The sequence below is a fragment of the Linepithema humile genome, chromosome 6 (genome assembly GCF_040581485.1).
Source record: "Linepithema humile isolate Giens D197 chromosome 6, Lhum_UNIL_v1.0, whole genome shotgun sequence".
NCBI lineage: Eukaryota > Metazoa > Arthropoda > Insecta > Hymenoptera > Formicidae > Linepithema > Linepithema humile.
Window position 1 is genome coordinate 19865451 of NC_090133.1, and position 14100 is coordinate 19879550.

Here is a 14100-nt window from a genome sequence, read left to right on the forward strand (position 1 = left end):
TTTTAATATTTTATATGTCGTAATTCAAAAACGTAAATAAGAAATAGCGAAATATTTTACACTATATATTGTATCCACAGCGTGTTTACGATGAATGATTATTAATTATATTTATTTTGCAATGCACCAATTCTATTTTTTTTTGGTCTCTATGCATATTTTTATATTTATTGATGAAAATTTGTTTGAAATTTATGTGAAAATTTGAAACTGTATTGTACATATTGTACAATTAAATCGCCACACGCGGTGAATATTCTTGATTCATAGTTTGTATAGATATGTTTTTACTAAATGGCAGTTGAGTATAAATGAATGAAAATAAATAACAAAAACCTATATGGTTTTAACTCTGACATACAAATAATAATACTAGACTGAAGTCGATAAGAATTTCGCGATAAACGCTAGGATGTGTGTGGTTACTTTTATCTTTCTCTCTGCTGCCATCTTCCGCAATACTGCTTGGATTTCATGCAGCTCGTTCTACCATGCTATATTTAACAAGTAAATCGATATTGTGGGTTACCGTCTCATTTTCCAGTTTTGCTTTAGATAGTCGATAAACTAGATTCCATGTTGTAAATATTTACATTGTACAATTTGTAGTTACTTGCATTAATAATTTAATAAAATAAATAAGTTAATGTTGTTATGATTTAAGAAAAAATAAATTAAGAAAAATAACATATTGAAATATTATTACTTTATCAACAAAATTATTTTTTTTCCAAATTTAGTATTTCTCTTTTGTTATAATTTCATTAATTCTAACTTCTGTATTCTACAATTAAAATATAATATTTTGAATATTGATGTATAAGATTTATAGATATATGTACCTTGAACATCAGTTTAACGATTTTGATAGAATTTTAAAATTTTAAAATTTTATTACATTATTTCATTTATAATGTGCAATATACATTATATAGAGAAAGATTACGTAACACATTTCCAGGTACAAGATATCACTGAACAATGACATAATATTAACTTTCATGAATATTTAGAGATTGCGACAGCAGCACATTAATTTGAACGCAGTAATTTATGGTGGAATAATGCAGAACAGATAAATGCGCAATAGTAATCACGTGTAATGTGATATTATTTTGACGATTGTTGACAATTCTGCGCAATTTGAATTTTCTGCGTTACTTCTATTACGACTCAATAAATTGTACTTTGAATCAGTTATTTTAAATATGTCGTACAAAACAATTTAATAAATCCTTACATACTTGACTGATAACAAAATCTTTTGCTACGCACGAATATAACAACGTAGATATTTATTTATTTATTTATCTATTGCTTCTAACGCTTATACGCGATATACTTTTGTTATAATAGATAAATTTTGATCTTTGTACGTCTAATTATATTTATTTTGATTGTTTTCTGTAATTATTTATCTCGAATTATTTTCTTCTAAAATTTGGACATGTGTCATCAACTTTGTTTTTGTTGATGGTTTCCATGTTTGTTTTGTCTGGTTTATGTAATTTTAAGCGCATGCAACATGTGTAAATCACTGTTCATACTGTGTCATAAACCATGATCATGTTCCAATTCTCTTCCTCTACAAGAGATCGTGAGAGATCAAAACTTTTTTATTCTGCTTCTTGAAATGCGGTTCGTTGAAGGAAGCTTTTGTGCGTGATAGTTGCGAACGTGAGTATCAGCAATACCTCCAATCTGTAATAAATCTCGGTAACCCGAACCAAATATAGAGCGATTTGTATAGGATAAACTGACTTACTATAACATTATTGCTAGGAAGATGCGTAAAGTTTTATAGTGAACCATTCTCGATCTATTAATAATCACATAACCGATTGGCTATTTTTTAATTGGTAAATTACAAAATTTATTTTTTTGTTAAAGAAACATTTTTATTTTGATGACAATTTTTTTAATTAAATGACAAAACGCTTATTTAAAGTGGCATTATTACATATTTGACATTTATTAATACATATATTCTCTTTAGAATAATATTTATCCACACAGATTCCGTAGATTATTTTACGTACTAATTTTTGTGCGAATTATTCATTTAAAGAATTAAAATAGAAATAGAGACATTTTTTACTGCAATCATATAATGATCATGTAATGATTATGCGTGGCATAGATGCCGTAATACTTGGGAGGTTTACTGTCGGGTTTGCTGTCCCAGCGCGGCATTCAGATTTTACAGCGCGGCTTCGTTTGGAGAATTTATCGTTCACAGCGCACGCATAAATTTCACACGTAGAAACGCATCGTAAAAAGCGAATATTCCGCTCGATACGCAACTGCAGTGAGCGAACGATGCATATAAAAGGAAAGTATGATGCGAATTAAAAACTGTGAATCGTGAATTTGCTCCGCCTTTCGTAATTCCGAATTGGCATATCAAATTTATTGCAAAAAAAAAAGAAGAAAGAGAGGAAAAAGAACTTTATTTCTAATTCTATTTCCTTTCCGTACATTTCTCATCGATGGAATTTTATTATTTTCTTTATTAAAGGTAGAATATCAACACAGATTATCTGATTGATACTTCACACATAGTGTAACAGACAAAAAACACATTATTCAGAAATTTATAGAAACTTCAATATTTAATCAAGCATATACAGTGATTAGCATATTACTCGCGAAAGTAATGGCTTAATTGATTTATTACCATTGAAATACATTTGCAAAAACATTTTATCTACCAAGAGTAATGACAGCATTAAGAGTTATGTAACATATTTTTGAAAGAGAAGAACATATATCAAGATTGCATTTCTTTGCGCGCGGGGCAATATTTTTATAGCCTCAAAGGAATATGGATATACGCAGCTATATATGGCACCTCTTTTTATTTACTTCAAAGCTGGGTGACGGTAATGGTCGGTTTATAACCCGAGATATTGCATTAGAATGCAGCAATGGACTATTCTTGTGCGTTATCAGTATTACCACTAATATCCGTACACAGTATTATGCGATATCATGCGCACGCTATATAATATTCCATCGGCAATCTCTTGAAACCCACATAAATTTGTGATGTTCAAAATTATACTATTGGTGATTAATAATCGGCGTCATTGCGAAATCTTCTCATACCAGTGCTGACGTACGAAGCGCCATGCCAGTAGAATCGATCCTATTTTATCCGAGGGAAAGAGAGAGAGAGAGATATCTCACACCTACGGCGCGAGTTGGAAGCTGCCAAACTTTATGACCAAGTACTACACGAATATCTATTGGACTAACTTTTAGCGCTTGCCAATCTTCGTTCAAGGATTATCGCGTGCTGATCTGAAAGATCGAAAAGATTACACTAAATTTACTTTCGAAGTTTGCTTTTATTTGGTTTGATCTCTTTTTTGTGTGGTTTTCACGGAAGAGAAGTTTGGTGAAGAAATAATCTTTGATTTTGAATCATACCAACTGAACACGATATCATACGTCATTTAATCTTTTTAATTAATATCCCGTTCGTTTGTAATTTGAGCAATCTCCAATCAGTACAAATTGCAATTTTGTGTTCGACAAATGAAATCGACAAAAGTACACGTGTATGAGATTTGTTTAAAAATTTTTGAACATTGTTTCGAAAAATAATTATAAAATCCTTCAATTGTGCTGGTTAAAAAATTTCTTGTGAAAAAAATTCGAACATTATTTGTTTACTTATAATTGCTGATTATAGATTACAATTAATAAATTTCGTAGTTGTAGATATTGTTAGATTGAAATGGGAATTGCATCTTGTTGCTGTTTATCGAAGAGATGCTTAGAATACTTCGTCTCGAATACTTAGCCTTAAAATAAAGTGATTTTAGTTTGTGTATATTGAGTCAAATCGTAAAACAGAGGAATTCTTTGTGATGATGCACATTGTGTCTTTTAGATCTCGCCGGCACGTTCTGCTTGCATTCGAAGCCAAGTTTAAGTTTGCTACCCACCAATTGAGATGATTAAATAGACAATGACTCATCGTCACGTCAGCTCAAATTTCCTAATCTCATGAAAGCAAATATTTTCGGACATTCACTTCAGCAAAATTATACAAAATCACAATCAATGTCGAACGAATGTATCAATAGCTTTTTAATGAGCTTTTCGAATATTTATCAACAAATAAATAATATTATAAAATGTAATCTCATACATCGATCACAGCTCACGTTTCAGCCAGTGTTTCCATAGCTCTTCAAAAATAGTTGAGATTGAATTTCGTATTTATTAGCGTGCATGGGTTTTCTTTCGTGAAATCAATTCGAGTAATGCGATGCTACGGAATTGATGCGCGCAGTTTGATATGTGAGAAATACCGCGTGCGTTCTGCAATTGGCAAATTATTAATTACCAATTGTAACATATTAGCATTAATAATGTAATCTTGAATCAACCTATTTGCTCTTCAAGTTGAAATTATGCATTGTGCTTGTACACTTTGAGTCGGTGAACGTTGTTAACAAAATTAATTAATTAATGCCTTTCAATGTACATTGTACATTCAAATGGAAATTGTTTCGCTGAAAGCTGTTTATTCTCAACAAATCTCACAAAAGAATGGATTGCGAAGCATACGCTGTCGAAGCAGTTCTGTCGAAGCAGTTCTGTCGAAGCAATTTTGCCCGCTAAACGAACACTTGCTGCGAAGGATATCATAAACGTCGTGTCACGTGGGTTAAGTAGATTTAATTTCCGCGGTCACAAAATATACTATAATCTGAGTACTTTTGCCTCTCTTACCCTGACTTCATCATGAGATGATGAATCTCCGTATTTCACGAAAACTCGTTCTCCCTCAAGGTCCGGGTGGAGATTAGAGTGGACTTGACGAGATACTGCTTTATGTGTACTTCGGAGAACGTCGGATAAACGGAGAACGTCGGAGTCGTTCCATCTCGATGAAGAAGCTCTAAAATCCGTTCGCGTAGGAGAAAACCCTCCACTCTTTCTCTCTCCCTCGGGAGTAGTACATCTTGTGCTCTAACTCATTTCTACACTCGACGAAGGACTATTTTTCCTATATCTCACCCAGTAATGCACTGTGTTGAGTCTCACTTTAGGGCTCGTATATATGGAGAATAACTGAATAAATCAATTCTACCGTAGCACTAAATTTCGTTTAACTGCGGCAACCGAGACGTACAGTTTTGCATTCCCTCCAGCAGGATATTTTCAAAGTTTCTATATGATATTATTATATACCACGTATTAATATGAAATTCTAACGATTTAACGTTTCGCTAATTCCATTAATCGAAAAAAGTTGCTTCTTTAGAAGTGTCCGAATGTTTCGCTATAAAAATTTTTATTAAATTGTTTTTTTAATTTAATTTTTAAATCGACACAAGTCAGAAAAATATTTTATTGAAAATATATATTTGGAGTTTTCCGGTGCTTTTTCGTTATTCTTATAAATATTATAATTTTATTAATTAATTTATGACGTATAAATGGAATGATATTTATTGAACAATAATCTATGGATTTTTGTTGTGTTTCAAGAATGGAATTTTCGTTTTCTACATATATTTATATAGTTATATTTTCGTATGTTACTGAAAGGATATCTGGACTTAAAATGTTACGTTCTCTCGAACAATATAATTCCTAAGGTTTTCTGTTTATTCCATCATTTTATTTACATCACATTATTACAAACTAATGAAGCTCTGACATATCGAAATATTGTAATGTTATTATTGATGGTTTTTTTCTCAGCGCGTTTCCCAATTTCCTTCACGATATTATCGCATTCTGGCTCCCGGTGATCATTTCGCGCAGAGATATCGTTAACCTTTCATCACTTTCTTTCTTTCATTCTGTCATGCATGATTGACGACGATGCTCCATTAAATGCGGCCACCGAGATGGGCAAGCCGCGGGAGCAAGCACCGAGGTCAAAATGCAATACACGATAGACAGAGATAGAGAGAGAGAGAATCGCAAGAGAATGACAGCTGGTGAAACGGAGACGTGGACGACACGGGCTTATACACGCTCACAGAGAGCATGCTCGCGGCAGCGGGGCGAACACGACGACGCTCACTCCTCGCTCCTCCGCCAGCCGGGTTCGCAAGGGGGCAGCTCGTCGACGCTCTCTCAGTCCGACAGCACACGCGACCTCGTGCGGTTCACGCTCACCCCGTGCTCTCGTGTTCATCGTCTCTGCGCCCTGCCACCCTCGCAATCTTATCTCCCCCGTTTTTTCCGCCGCGGTCCACCCAACGCGTCTGATTACTTCCGATCTCGGAAGCCGAGGCGGCGCAGAGACGATCGCGTCCGCGTCCCGACGACTGGCTAGCGTCTCGAAGTGGCGGTGTTTGTGTCCCCCGCCCCCACGGGGTCCTTGTCCAGTCGTGCACCGACAAGTTTGTTAATCGAGTCTCGGAAATTAGCAATTCTCTCTGTAGTTTGTGATTCTCTCCACAGTGACGTACACTGAGAAGGAAACCCAGTTACATCCTGGGGTTATAAAGGATTAATTAGCCTTGTTGCAATTGGCCTGCAACTGTCTCCTGTGTTTTCAGTGAGTTTGCGCGGCGTGTATACGGTATAAGTGCAAAGGGCATCGCAGAGAGAGAGCCTCCTCGAGCAGTCACGGTAAGCGTCTACTTAAAAGACGGAAGAGATCCCGGATTATGATTACTCGTATCGTTTGCGTGGATTTTCTATGAAGTGAATTACGCCGTGATATTTTCAATCAGATTCATCGTAGATCGGTTAATTAAAGTTCGCGCGAATATCTCCTCTTTGCCCCGTGGCGTGAGAGCTTTCGCGACTTTGTAAGCTTTTGTAATTAGCGATGCATTTGCGAACGTGCGCGGGGGCGAAACTTCGTTAGATGTAATGACATCTAATGAAGTTTCCCTTTTTTACTCCGGAGTTCCGGAGGTCGACATTTCGGTCTTTATCAAAGCCGTTCCGCGGAAATTTCTGAAATGGGATACGGATATAATGCTGCTTTCTATAAAGAGAAGACACAGCGAGGACGACCCTTGCTGTCACTTCGTCGTTATTATAAACTTCAAAATCCACTTTAATTGTTCTCAAAGTGCTGATAACGATTTATTCGAAATAAATTTATAGAAGCAATTCAGCTATGAAACTGCGCCGTGATTCGCAAACGATGCGAGTAAACATTGTAAAGGCACTTATATTTCATAAATTAATATATAAATTTTGTCTACCTGTTATCAGATTTATATTAAAATCATTTTCTAATATTAATTCCGAGAGCTTTTTTAAAATTTTATCGATACTTTTAATTATGCAAAGATGAATATACTTATGTATTTGCATTTAGAAAGCAAATAGATAAGAAATTAAAAAACATATAAGATAAGAGATATCTAATATTGATTATATTAATGTTATCACGATCTCTTTCTCTCTCTCTCTTTCTCTCTTTCTCTCTTTCTCTATTGTGGAGTACTTGGAGCCATCGAGTGAAATATTCTTAACTTCCACGTTTGCGGAAATGCAGTTTGCAAGGCTACTTTTCCTTCCTCTTTTTTGTCGTAAGAATTTCTACAAGTCATTAAATTAATAAGTTTAATACTGTATTAGAAAACTTATGTGCAGCAGTTATTGCGTGAACTTTAAAACAACAAAGTTTTCCTAACAACTAAATCCTTCTCGAGACGGCGAGACTCTCAGTTTATCTCGTTACGCTTTAGTGGATAGCGATGCGTTTCCTCGTCTAAATTCACTGTTTCAGATGTTACGCGATGACGCGAGTTGCCAAATAGTCTCGGCGAATTAAATTCGCACAGTGAAATTTGCCTAGAAATTAATTTATCGTTCGCAATTGCGTCTAAATTATCACGAAACTTGCAATAATCTTCATTTCTCTCCTTCTTCAAGGAGTTTAGAATGCGAATATGTTGCATCTCGGGACGAATATCGGTCTTATTCTCGCGACGTCGTCTCTCGGCAGAGGTGCAAGGTATTCACATTCAAGCGTAATGAAAAAGCACGCGACAATTCGACGTCATTAATTAACGATGCACACGAGCGTGATAACCCTTTCGCGCGCGGCACGACGATAATAGCGACGTGGGTTGAAAGATGGTAATTGCGAAATTAGATTTCTGCCCTTTCCGTCGCACGAAATTCCGTATAAATTGACTTGGGTCGCAATGCGCCGATACCATCGTGACGTTGTTCCACGCGAGTCCGTCGATTCTTCACGTGTGCGGCGAATGTCTAAAAAAAAAAGAAAAAAGATACAAAGATATAACTTACTGTTTTCGCGTGATACTTGCGCGCGATATGCGATCTTTAATTATTCAAAGAGGAGTGTTTGTTCAGCAGATAAAACGTCGCAGCTCGCGGCATATCGCGACTGATTTTTTTCCCCGGCTGTCCAACTTGTCGTCCACCTGCGGCCGTAGGACAATAATAGAGGCAGTACATTTAGTCGGAATTTTTGTTTGCCTTTATCTTGTTACAGCATTGACAGCGAAAGGGGTCCCGTGGAAGATATAAAGGGAACATAACGCCACCCGTGGCAGTAAGCCGCGCGCGATAATGAGAATACTTGTTTTCGAAAGATCTCTTATTCCAGGGTCGAGTGAAAAGTAGGGGGAAAAGGTAGCAATTGTGTAAATAAGACGCTGACAGGTCGCTGTAAAGAAAATTGACTTTTTTATCAATGCTCATTACGTCGCGCCTTTATAGAACTGGTCGACATTTTATATGTTTTGTCGAGGCAATTCTTTGCTCAGCCTTGAATGGGTCTTGGATTCGGTGAAGAAAAGTCTCGACGTTCTTCGGAACTCCGAATTTAAAATCGATAATTCGTATTAGACAGCGTAATACCGTATATGTCGACAGAGCTGATTTCAATCAGATCCAATTAAATTCAGTTTTTCAAGCGCGCTTCAGCGATAACGTTGAGTATTTTGCCACTTCGTTCTCGTTACGGCTAACATCAATATTATTTCTTTGCTGCATTGAATTATTCCCTCTGCAACGAGGCGTTTCGACATGCGTTTACAAACAGACCGGCGCGCACGGCCTTACAATTGAAATTTGATGAAATAAAAATAGCCCAAATACATGACGAAGTATTACGGCGTTATGGCCGATACACAGAGAAATAAAAATATTTTTCTCTCGAGCCATTTATGAATCTTTTAAATTCAATTAGCGCGTGTAAAAGCGCTGAGAGAAATATTTTATCTGATTATTTTTGAGTCTATGAAAAATATTCGATAATAATTGTATTACAAATGGCAGGCCGTATGTTCGACCGTTCGGTACACCTATAAATGAAATGAAATTGAAAATATTTTTATTATACCGACATATATTGTACATTGAGAGCATTTTGGCTCTTATTACTCGTTTTAATATTAAAATATTAAAATATTTCCATGAGCCATTATACGTGACTTATTTCTATTTTATTGCATTTATCGTAAATGGGCGAGTTTACCTAAAATTTCGCCATTACGATATCACTGACCTCGATTTATCGTAACACGCGACATTGTACTCCGACAAGACAGCCATTAATTTAGAATGTCCGGTTATTTGAACGAAGCGCGCTCGCCATCGAATTTTTTCATCAACTTTGTTAATCGCTCTATTTTTTGGTCATTTTCTCGAGTCTGTTCGTGTGTCATGTGAGTGTCATCGACAACAGAGCTTTCGAGCTTTTCCGCCCTCGTGTCGCGGCGAATTTAATTATACCTGAAAAACGTTGTGACCGCGCGCATGCCGAATCGTGTGCCAGAACTAACTTTGTTTTTCACCGGTTTGCTGTCGACATTGACACTCTGAACAGCCGGTGCGCATTGTCACGTGACAGTTGCACCGTGCATCGACGGATCGCGCCGTTTGTGCGTCACTGTTCGCAACGCGCGAACGGAAAGTAGGCCGGCGCTGAGAAAAGTCGCACCTGTGTGAAAAAAATGTGTGGCGATTTTTCTTCGGCCACTTTTTGCGAGTTTTCGTGTGTGTATAGAAGCTTAAACTGTGAAATATATTTCGACGTATGTAACGACACGCATATGCTTTTTACTTTTCACGTTCGAGAGTTTTAACGGTCGATTCGGCGCACTTTGTTGCTCGATTGCTTTCCTGCGATCGCTTTTTCGTGGCATTGAGCGATGGTCGGGCGTAGACGGTTTGGACATGCGAAATGTGTTTTAGGCGGACACTATCGCGTTCGATCTCGAATTTCTAGAGATCTATTTTAAAGGGAACAATTTCTAACGCAATACTGCTGCAACACCAGAATTGCATCATGCAAATAACAATCAAATGAATTATTTTAGAAACCATTACTTCAAAATTATTAAATATTTAGAAAGACAGAAATACGAATAAACATAAGAAGATAAAAATCCATTTTCAACGTTTAAAAATAAATTATTTTATTAAAATAAATTATTTTATTAACTGTAACTCAAAATTTTATAAATGTAACTAAAAAATTACGAGAGGTATTCTTTAAATTTAACGAAATATGGTTTGCATTACTACTGCAAAAGATTTTGTAGGATGTAATTTTTTGGAGAACACATCCTTTCACGAGAAATATAGAAGAATATTACTTGATGCCTTTGACAACATAACCGATGTGACCCGCGGCGGTTCAGAAATGTAGAACGTAGTGACATCAGTGCAGATTGTATCCGCGACTTTACAAGCTTTGCAGAGCAAAAAAATAATACAAATGCCTTGTGGCAAAAAAATAAAAAAAATTTTTCTACGTTACACTAACGATCTGCTCGGATATTTGTTAATTTTTACGATTTATCCGTAACGGTTGTACTGGTTTTCTAATAGTCATTGAACAATATTATGATGTAATTGAATGGTTTATTATAATGGAAAAATGTATCATAAATGAAATCGTATTTCGACGGAAATTTTATTTTTTAATAAGGCAATGTTTATAATTTTGTTTTCATTTCATTGTAGGAAACACTAAATTTGTAGCATTTTTCGTAGTTCTTTTATGCTCTGTAAGATTTTGTGGACTACAATGTTTTGCTTCAAATAATTCACAGCCATGTTCTTTTAAAAGGAACACATTTAATGAAACCTTTCGTCAGATGCGCTTTTCTCTTAACTTCTGAAAGGTTGATAATGTTATTTCCAACATTTTTTTTTCATCCGGACAAGATAAATTTTAATCCCTTCGGGGACTGTGTGCTTTAGCATATTCTAGAACACCATTCCAGCTCGGAGTTCGACTACTCCCACAGCATATTACCACACTGATAAAGGCAGAGGCTCTCAAACTTTGCTAACACTTTAAGCGCACGAAGTCTGTAGAGCAGATAAGAAAATAGGAAGCAAATTGTTGGACTTTTTTATTAGCTTTCATTGAAAATGATGGGCTGTTCATTTGCTGAACCGCTTCCACCATATTTCATTTATGTTTAGCTCTGTAAAACTACGGCGCAATTGAAAATATTTTGAAATTTACGTATTCATATTGTAGAAAATTGACTTATTAGTTAGAAATTAATTAAAATGGATAAATGCGGACAAATTTTAATTAAATATCTTTAGTTGATGTGGTAGTTAGTAATTGAAACATTTTCTATATCGCTTGGACAATAATTTCGTGAATAATTCTAAATGTAATTTAAATCATAATAATGTCATTTGAACATATTATAATCGTGGCTTTTGTTATCACGCTTTCAGTAGCAGCAGCAAAATCTAAACGGGACCGCGAGCACGCAATGGATGTTGAATTATTAGCACGTTTGCTTCATAGTGTTTGGGAAATTGCTTGTTAATACCTTAACTCACGGTCTCTCTGTAAACTAGAGAGATAGATCGACATATCAAACGCTGTAATGCTTGTATCATATGCCTTGTAACTGTCTTATTTGTGTTGAACCTTTATGCTTATCTCTCATACACATATATAATTTCTCCTTTCATGATTATCATTATTTGTAGATAACTATTTCTGATTTATGTCTTTTTGTGTTTTAAGAAGTTTTCGATTTCTTCTAATTTATCTGTTTTAAAATATAAGATAAATTAGTTCAATTTTTACGTCTCGCTTTTATTTTCTTGTCTGCTTTACGTGATTAGAAAATTTTTCTTCCGTCGATACGCTCGTCTTGCCACTATATTCGATCCGACAGCTAATTACACGTGTCACGCTATATGTGCAGGACTTTATTAGAAAAGTTGCCGAACCGTGTCTGGGAAATTGCATTTCTATAAATATATCGTTAGCGGCGTGTCATCCCTTTAGTTGGCTCAACCGCGATAATAATACGGCATGAACTGACAAAGAAAGTGTTCACGAAGGCTTCATTATATCTAGCTGCATAATGCCGTTACAAATTTGGCGAATGCTGCTCAACAAGGCTTTCAGTAAAAAGTTTTTTTCGGAAACGGATTTGAACCATTTGTACCAAGAAAGTTGTAGTAAACCGACTGTCTATTACCGGCAGTCGTCTCTTCCGACGTTCGGTAAATTGTTTCGTCAATTCATATCCTTGTGCGAATCTGCATTGCATACCACGTTTTGAACTTGCTGTCAGAGTTGGTCATGTTAAAGACATATTCCGCGAGTTAGGATTCTAGAAAAGAATTTTAGAGCAAAGCATTAATATTTATAATATTGTATTTTTGCCATGAGGTATTATTAATATTAATAAAACTGAGATTAAATTATTAACATTGCATTTACAGATTTACCAAATATCGTTGCTTTTTACCACTTATTACAAAATTTCTCTGTCATTTGTGTATCGCATTTACATGAATGAAATAATTAATGCAAGCTCATTAAAGGTACTTGTCAGTATATTTAGGAATAAAATTTTGTCAGAGGTAATGAAATAAGCGTTATTTTATTGGATACGAAATAAAGAGTTATTTATGTAAATTTTTATTTTGCATATATTATCAAACACAAAGTGCTTTGCATTCTTACACAAGTGCAATTTATTTATGTATGAAGGTGCTTTAAGAAAGATATCTTTATCCCTACATGTCAGCGCTAAAAGGTCAGTGCACAATTCTCACTTTTAAAGGCTTGCATTCTTAGATACGTTGATAATTCTTGTAATCGTAATTTTTGTTGTATAAACTTGAGATTATCTTATTTGTCGCTGGATCCCTATTAATCAGACACGCTAAAAGTATGGCTTCCGGACTTTCAGAGAGATGCATTCATCATTCCGATGTCTCTCTCGGCCGATTCATATTCGGGACACATTGTGTCATCAATTACTATTAACCGAATACTATGGACGCGCGAAAAACGTGCGCTTGACAGCAAACTATCGATGATTAATTTCACACGATGCACGATGCACCGCTTTATGCGCTCGTAGATTATATATTCAAACTTGAACGTGATGAAATACATTGAGCGTGATGAAAGGTCATATTTAGATACATAATTATGCGGCCAAAGTTCAAAATGTTAATTTGCACAAATTAAAATGTTGATTTTACTTCTTATATGCGAATATGAACAAGATATACTAAATAATTATGTAATAAGAATGTAAGGAACATGATACTTCTTAATTGCGGAATATACGAGACGTTGATTAACGTGCAGTGACATAGATTTGGTCATATTGCGTTCGTGTAGATAGAACTCATCTCGTATATGAGAACGTCCGACTCTCAAAATCACCTTTGAATGAAATTTATATGACATTTTCAGTTCAGAAATTGTAGAAATGCTGTTATTTGGCCTCTTTTAATTGTTGATAGTATTTTGCAGTCGTACGTTTCAACGATTCACAAAGAAACTTTGGGAAACAGAAATTTCAATTGACCAAATGCCGTGAGAGCAATTCGTCGACTTGCAACGAACAATTTTCCGCTTGATATGAATTGTATTACATGATTATTATAGTTAGTAATTAATTTTGTTTCACGCTAAACATTTATTTGTTCGGGCGATTGAATCACTATTGGAAACAAATCTCATTATATTATAATCGATAATACTCTTTAATGAAGCGTTTTCATCGTTAGATCGAGGATAATTATTAAATTTGTAAAATTTCGAAAGTTCAAGTTGGAGTACTTGCGCGCAGTTCATAATTTGCAACTCGGATTACACGTTCGATAATAATCTGTCAACGCGCG

At 35.3% G+C, this 14100-nt stretch overlaps 1 protein-coding gene across 18 annotated transcripts in view; it reads left to right on the forward strand.

Moving 5' to 3' along the window:
- The window catches only part of dnc (phosphodiesterase dunce), a 331146-nt gene that overhangs the window by 181392 nt on the left and 135654 nt on the right, over positions 1 to 14100 (forward strand). For 4 of the 18 annotated variants that reach the window (XM_012378285.2, XM_012378286.2, XM_012378289.2 and 1 more), the window contains exon 1: positions 5766 to 6606. The exons of 13 other annotated variants lie outside the window; for them this stretch is intronic. The gene's annotated coding sequence lies outside the window, so the exon portion shown is untranslated. Of the gene's footprint in view, positions 1 to 5764; positions 6607 to 14100 lie in introns of those variants that run through there. One more of the 18 variants, XM_012378284.2, reaches the window with a different exon arrangement.